Genomic DNA, 8,068 nt, shown 5'->3' on the forward strand with positions numbered 1-8,068 from the left:
GAACTTAGGGGTGTTACAACAAGTGCGATGTCTCACTATACCTTCATTGCTGCAGAATGCATTAAACTCACAATTGCAAAATTCCAACCCGTTATCAGTTCTAAGACGCTTGACCTTTTTTTCTGTCTGCTTCTCAATCATCGTCTTCCAGTTTACAAAGGTTAAAAATGCCTCATCTTTTTTTTTTTTTTTTTTTTCAGAAAATACACCCACACTATCTATGAGTAATCGTCAATCAAAGTCATGAAGTACCTGGCACCGCTCTAGGAAGGGATTCTGTTAGGACCCCATAGATTTGAGTGGATATAATCCACCATTCCTCTGGTCTTGCACACCGCCTTTTTATCGAACTTCACCCTGGTCTATTTGCCAAACACACAGTGTTCATAAAAGTCCATAGATTCTATTTTCTGCTCGTCCAACAAATCCCACTTTCTTAACACAGATAATCCTCTTTCACTCATATGACCAAGATGCAGATGTCACAATTGAGTCTGATTCTAATTATTACTTCCGAATACTATTGCAGCTTCCCTTAAAACTATACTGCCCTGAAGAAAATACAATCCTGAACCAAACTGCTCTTCATGAGTACCATAGAGCCCATGCACACTTTGAGAACTTCATTCTCTACATGGTATCTGAATCCATGAGAGTTAAGTGTCCCAAGAGAAATCAGGTTCCTCTTTAGTCCTGGAACATGCCAACACTCTATAGTTCTAACAATGCCATCAAACATCCTCAATCTGATGTTACCAATTCCTTCCACAAATAATGCATGATCATTGCCCAGAAACACCTTGGCACTCATCTGTTTTTAAGTGAGAAACCAGTTTCTGTGTGGACACATGTTATAAGTAGCACCAGTATCAAGAATCCAAAAATTTTGTCCATGATCTGAACTTGATACGCTTATATTATATAGATATTTTAAAGCACATTTGTATATTATTCCACAACATTTAGATAAGTAATCTCATGCATAATCATTAATTTCATCAACTTTTGTAAATTCCATTGTCAAACTCTAAATTCTATGTTTTCTGCATCATTTCAGGTGTTTGGATAAAGTTTCAAGGCATAGGAGTGTAGAAGGGAGCTTAGAAAGACTAAAGGAAAGAGAAGTGCTGCTGATACACTTTACATGGGTTGTGTAATCAAAGCCATAGACCTGTGTAACCTACTACCAAGGGAAAAACTAATAGAGTCAAGGAAGAAATGCAGTACACGGGTCGTGTACACAGACCCGTGTAAACCATGGAGACCCGTGTAAGTCTCTGCCTGGCTAGGATTGAGGAACACTCTGTAAAGCCAAAGAACACAGGTTGTGTACTTGAACCCGTGTAACCAGCAATGCCCCGTGTAATCTTTTGTGCCAATACGAGATGCAGTCTTTAAAGCTCCAGTAAGTTACACGGCCTTAAGCCGTGCATCAGTTGATAACCAGTTTCTTGATTTGACTCCAGCTCCAGTTTTTAACAGAGAGAATAGACTTCTAATGCTTCTGGGACTCCAAAAATGTAACACCCCTATGTTTGGTAGTGCGTTCTACTGTTCTGATGACAGTGTCTGTTCGGACAGCTAAGATGCTTGGAATTATATTTAAATATTAGTGTGGAGATATAAGATAGTGAAATACAATAGAGGAAAATACAAGAAAAAAAAATAGAGAAAAAAAATAAAAAAAGAGAAAATGGAACTAAGCTAAACGGACAAAATCGTACCGATGGGTGACCGCACCAGGAAGGTTGTTGCCGACCCCAAAACTGCGAGGAACCCTCGAAATTAAATTTCGGGACATAAGTAAAGGTTAATTAAAACGTAATTGACACTAAAAATATCAAAGGAAAAATAATAAATTAGTACAAAGAAAAACGAAAAATCGAGAAACAGACAAAAATCGGTGTTACTGAAAAATCAGGAATATAACCCCAAGTGGGGCATTTTGGTCATTTGACACCTAGAGTTTTCTTTTGACCTCAATGTCCATTAAAAATAAGTGGTATTAAACTTTGTAAATAATATGAAAAATGAACTTATGTATAAAATATAATAAGGGAAAAATAAGGGGTGATTAATGGAAATATTGAAACTTGATTTATTTAGTTAATTAAATAATGGTTAGTGGAGATAATGGGGGTATAAAGAACCATAAGTGGACAACACTCACCACTTCAGCACCTAATTTCTTCATTTCACCCTTCCATGGCCGATTCACACTTCTCCATTCTTCCTCCATGGACGGTTGCAAGAAAGCTTCAAATCACCATCATTTTCAACTTTTAATTCAAGACTTCCTTCACTAAACTTTATCTACACATCTTGGGCAGCATATTGGAAGCAAGAAAGAAGAGTTTTGGTGGAGTTTTGAAGAAGTCCAAAAGAGGTAAGTGGTTATTTTCAATTCTTGTTTCATTAAAAGTGTAACTAAGGTTGTGGGTAGTTGAATTATGGAAGAAATTTGAGGTTTGATGAATTATTGGTGATGGAGCATTTTGGCAGCCATGAAACCTCACCATGAACAGCTCATCCTTGCATGTAAATGGTTGTTTGGATGTTGATTTAAATGTTTAATTGTATTGAAGTTAAATTCCATGTGTAAAGTTTAATTTGTAAGCTTGAAAAGTAAAAATGGAAGTTGATGGGTATGTGTAAACTTGTGATAGCCTCATGAAGAAGATTGAAGTGTTTAAGTTCATGAAATATTGTTGAATTATGTTGCTTATGGTGGCAGCATGTGTATGTGAATAATTGTTTGGATTTGGATATGTAAATGGGGTGTGTTCATGTGGTTAAATTATTGTAATTGGACTTTGAAAATTTTGAGTTATAATGTGTACGTTGAGAGTGGTTACAAGCTGCCCAAAATGACCAAAATTTGATGTAAAGTGTGTTAATATTATGGTACCAAATCAGAATTGGCATGAAAGGTAAACTTGGTAAGTATTGAATGTGTAATTGGTAAGTGTTGAATAATGTGTAATAGGGCAGTGTACACTTTAGCTTAGAACCTTAAGTGTGTGACTCCAATTGATATCAGACCAATTGAAGGTGAAACTAGATACAAAATGTGCCAACTTTCATGGAGGAAGCTTACCTAAATTCTGCCTAAAAGGTGACTTGAAAAATGACCAAAATCCGGATTAGTGACTTGGAAGCCTGAAAATTGACCATTTGGGCAGTAGTTAGTGTTTTGACCATAACTCACTCAAAACAGGTCCAATTGACCTAAAATTTTTACCATGAATAGTTTAGACATATATCTAGAATTCTTATGAAGACACTAAAGCCCAAAAATGGCCAGAACCAAGCCAAATAGCTTACACAATTTCGGGTACCAAAACTGGCCAAACCAAAAGTGACCTAAAAATGACCTAAGCTTACCATTTTAGTGCATTCTGTCCAGCATTGGTAAATTGACCATATCTTGGTCTACAGAACTCAGAATGACCTGAAATTTTGTCCCACGTGCAATAAGACATAAACCTACAAGTTTGTATTTTGGACCGGAACCCGAAAACTGAGGAAACTAGGTCGTCCGGCTAGGTCAAAATAGTGTACCGAAATCCAGTAAATTGCAATAAAATGCAATACACTTGGAAATGAAATTGGTAACATATACCAACACTAAAGGGCTATAAAATGTGACATATTGGTAACATTAGAATTGACTCATTTAGAGTACATCAAGGGTCAACATTATAAGTTGACTAATGAAATGAATCGAAGGGAATAGTACCAAGAAAATTTAAATATTGGATTTTATTGTTAGAAACAAATTCATTGAGTACTGAAATACTTTAAATTATGTGTTTCAGTTGATAAGGATGTTGAGAAGCATAAAGAACATTGAGTCAAGGCCTAGGAGTGACTCAAGTCAGGTTTATACACAACTAGTTTTTAACTGATTTTGTTCTGAATATTTCATATGATTAAATGACATATTTTTCTTATGTATTATGTTTAACAAGCATTGGATTTAATTCAATGATTATTGAAATTGTTATAGTATGTATGAATTTAGCTTTGTGAAATGGTATTTCCACAAGTATTAAGCATTGTTGTGAATTGACTAAATTATGTTTTTAGAAAATTATGATAGAACATGTTTTGAATTGTGATGGGCAATTTGCATGGAAAAATGCAAATTTATGATTTGAATTGTGATGAGCATGAAAATTATTGAATATTGGAATTGACTTTGAATCGAATTGTATTGTGATTTATGCTCACTAAAAGGATCGTGATATTGTTTTATATCTCACTATAGATGCTTGACTAGGTTATTACCCGTTTCTCTCATTTGTTGAGAAGACAATGGAGTTAGTTGTGTTTTGATTACTATGGTACGTGCACAGGCTTAGATTCTCCTCTTATTAGAGGTTAGATCTAAGTTTTTTTTTTTTTTTTTTTTTTTTATGTTATGGCCCTTTCGGAAGATTCATTATTGTAATGTGTACTGTGCACAATGATTCGACCTCCCCGACCATAGGGAGTTAGAATCATCTCGAAGATGGCCCTTTTGGATTAGTCTTGCATAGTTAGTGAGATAAAGAATGGTTTTTGAGATAAATAATGGTTTTTGAGATAAAGAATGGTTATTGAATAGTAAAGAATTTTGATTTCAATTATAATTTATGTATAATTGATTTTGTGGGAATTAATCTTATTTCCATATATTGTTGGAACTACCTTAAATGTTTAGTTGTGATTTGATAAATTGAATTTCATGATCAAAGTCATTTTATACAAATGATTTATATTATTGGCAATGAACATATTTTGATTTTTTGGAATTTGATGAGTATACAGATTTCCAAATTATTTACTGTAACTTTTGTTAAGGTATATTGTACTATGTTTTAAATTATAGTTGTGCACCACTGAGTTCACCACTCGACGATAGCTTTGTATGCTGTCGCAGGTGAAAAGAGCATAGAGCAATTGAGTAAGCTTCTTTAAAGAGACATTTAGATCAGCTCCAGGTAGACCCATGTACATAGGTTTTGATGTATGTATGTAATAATATGTATGTAAATTATTTGAGCAGTTGTATAAAAACTCTTGTAAAACATTTTGGTATGTAATTAAATGTAAATTATTGTAAATGTAAATTTGAGATTTCATTTACTTGAATAGTTTTGTAATATTAATTTTGAGTCTTGTAATCAATGGAATGTTCTTTATGATGAGATTGGTTTGAAAATGAATTGATTTGATTATTGAGATTTGAATTGTGAGTTGAAATGAAGTTATTGGAGATGTATTTGAGAAAACATATTGGGACTATTTTCCTTTTCAGGTTTGAAGAACTGTTTTCTCAAAATACAGCCGGCACTTTGCCGAAATTTTGAAAAAAATTTTATAACACCAGATTTTAATCGATGATTTATATTTCACGAAAATTGTTTTAAAATCCTTTGTAGTATATCTAATGGGTTATCGGTAGGTGAAGTATGGTAATTCATTAGGTGTACTACGGGATCATGTTACATCTTACAGAGGAGTAGGATGTGATAGAAAACCTAACCCTAGGCACTGAATATAAATAGAAGCAGCAGAAAGCAGAAAAGGGAGATCCAGAGTCGGACAATAACACCTTCATCATTTTCTCATAGCTGTCTAGAAGAGTAGTGTATCAGTATCAAGGAGAAGCCTTCAGCTGAAGTTCTACAAGATTAAAGCTGCAGATTCTCTTTGATTCTTTTGTTCTATTTCTTTAAATGGACTTTTATTGTTCTTTTATTTTATTTTTTTATTATGTTTGCTAAACTCACCATGAGTGAGTAATTTCCATCTTTTGATTGGGAGAGTAACGCTTGTAATAATTATTATGAACAAATATTGAGTTTTATTTATTGGATTTGAGATTTGTTCTTTGATTTAATTTCTTGCGATCTTAATGCATGCTATGTGTTGGTACCCACTTAGTATTGATTATAGATATTAATTGAAGAACTTAAAGGTGAAGATTAATATTAGAAAATCAAGATTTTGAACCTAGGAAATCTGATCTAGAGATAGACTGATAACCTTTGTGGAGTTCCATAATTAATCATAGGTTTTAAAGGTTTTTATTAAAACCGATCACTTACGAAAGTAGGGTTTAGTTCTAATAGAGACACACCTTAGGTGCCCTGAGAGAGGATCTAGGATACCTTAGGATTAATTTCCATCAAAGTAATAATCTCCCATTTATTGAATGAATTAGATTGATTCCATAATTGACTGAAGTGTGAACCCCTAACTCTAGATTGTTTTCATCCATTGCTATTTTAGTTTAGTAAATTGTTTTAGACTTTATTTCTTTTAATTTAGATTTAATTATTATTTCTACACAATTCGATTGTCTAGATAATTAAAATCACTATAGTTCGATACTCAACACGATCCTCGTGGGAACGATACTTTACTCATCATTTTATTACTTGTTTGCGATCCGTGCGCTTGTAGGGTTGAAAAACAAACAAATAAGCTTTTGGCGCCATTGTCGGGAATTTTAATTTTAGCAATATTAGGCGATAGGTAATTTAGCTGATTTAGACATTTTCATTTACTATTTAATTTTGTTTAATTCATTTTATTCTTTTATTCTCTCTCAGGTGATTGGTTTGGTGCATGACCAGAACAAAGCCAGAGGAAGAAGTTTTTGATTTGGATCCAGAGATAGATAGGACCCTAAGAGCCATCAGGAGAGAAAGGAAATGCCAAGAACAAGATCAAGGAAATCCAGAAACTCCAATCATGGCCTTTGACAACAACAATAGGCCAAGACTCTTGAAGGACTGTGAAGCTCCATCTATACAAGAATTCTAATCTAGTGTTACAAGACCCACAGTGGATGTCAATAATTTTGAATTAAAATCGGTATGGCTCCGGATGATCCAATAGACCCAGTTTAGGGGTTCACCAACAGAAGATCCACATTACCACCTCCAGTGCTTTCTTGCCCTATATGACACATTCAAGATGAATGGAGTCTCTGATCAAGCTATAAGACTCAAAGCATTCCCATTCTCCCTTCGAGATAGAGCAAGGAAGTGGTTACTTTCTTAACCAGCTGGAACATTCACCACTTGGGAAGACCTCTCACAAGCTTTCCTAGTAAGGTATTTCCCACCTGTAAAGACTGCAAAGTTCAGGGTTGAACTCAACACCTTTAGACAAAAGGAAGGTGAATCACTCTATGATGCATGGGAGAGATATAAAGACTTACAGAGAGAATGTCCACACCATGGCATAGAGGATTGGCTCCTAGTTCAGAACTTCAATAATGGGCTACTGTCGTCTACAAGGAGCACAGTAGATTTAGCTGCAGAAGGTGACCTGATGGAGAAAACAGTGAACCAAACACTTAAACTTCTGGAGAGGGTCACGTATCACAACTACAAGTGGTCAAATGAAAGGGGGAATATAAGGAGAATAACAAGAATCCTGGAAGTAGATGCCCTAAGCATGATAAATGCTCAATTTGACCAGCTCACAAAAAGGCTTAAAAGAATGCAAGTCAATGCTATAAGGATGAACAACCAACACTATGACAGCTGTAGAGAAGGATATGACAACTTCAATGAACTCTCTGCAGAATAGATGAACTATGTAAATAACGGAGGGAACTTCAACTAGAGGCAGCTCAACAATCCATATTCAAACACATACAATCCTAGAAGGAGGACCCATCCTAATTTCTTATGGTCCAATTCACAGAATCAGCCAATGAACAAATAGAAAGGATACAGACTACCAGCAACCCTAGATTTCAGAACAGAGGACAGAACTTTGCGCAGCCACCACCACCTACTTAACCTCAATAGCTTGAACCAAAGTTGACCATGGAATCCATGATGGAAGGTTTCTTAGTAGCTCAACAACAACAGAATTAAATGATCAAGCAGTTAGCTTCCAGAATAGGCCAACTTGCCACCCACAACAAGATGCTTGAAAATCAAATTGCTCAGCAAGTAAGTTCTTTAAGCAAGGCTGTCGGTAAATTGCCTAGTCAACCAGAGATGAACCCAAAGCAGTAGTGTAAGGCAGTTAAATTAAGGAGTGGAAGAGTTCCAGAACA

General features: G+C 34.9%; 1 non-coding gene across 1 annotated transcript; it reads right to left on the bottom strand.

Moving 5' to 3' along the window:
• Positions 1-7,134: 7,134 nt before the first annotated feature.
• Positions 7,135-7,241, bottom strand: LOC131176582 (small nucleolar RNA R71). The gene has a single exon (XR_009146594.1). It is a non-coding gene; the product is annotated as a small nucleolar RNA R71 (small nucleolar RNA).
• Positions 7,242-8,068: the final 827 nt, after the last annotated feature.

Source organism: Hevea brasiliensis, unplaced genomic scaffold (genome assembly GCF_030052815.1).
Source record: "Hevea brasiliensis isolate MT/VB/25A 57/8 unplaced genomic scaffold, ASM3005281v1 Scaf175, whole genome shotgun sequence".
Lineage (NCBI taxonomy): Eukaryota > Viridiplantae > Streptophyta > Magnoliopsida > Malpighiales > Euphorbiaceae > Hevea > Hevea brasiliensis.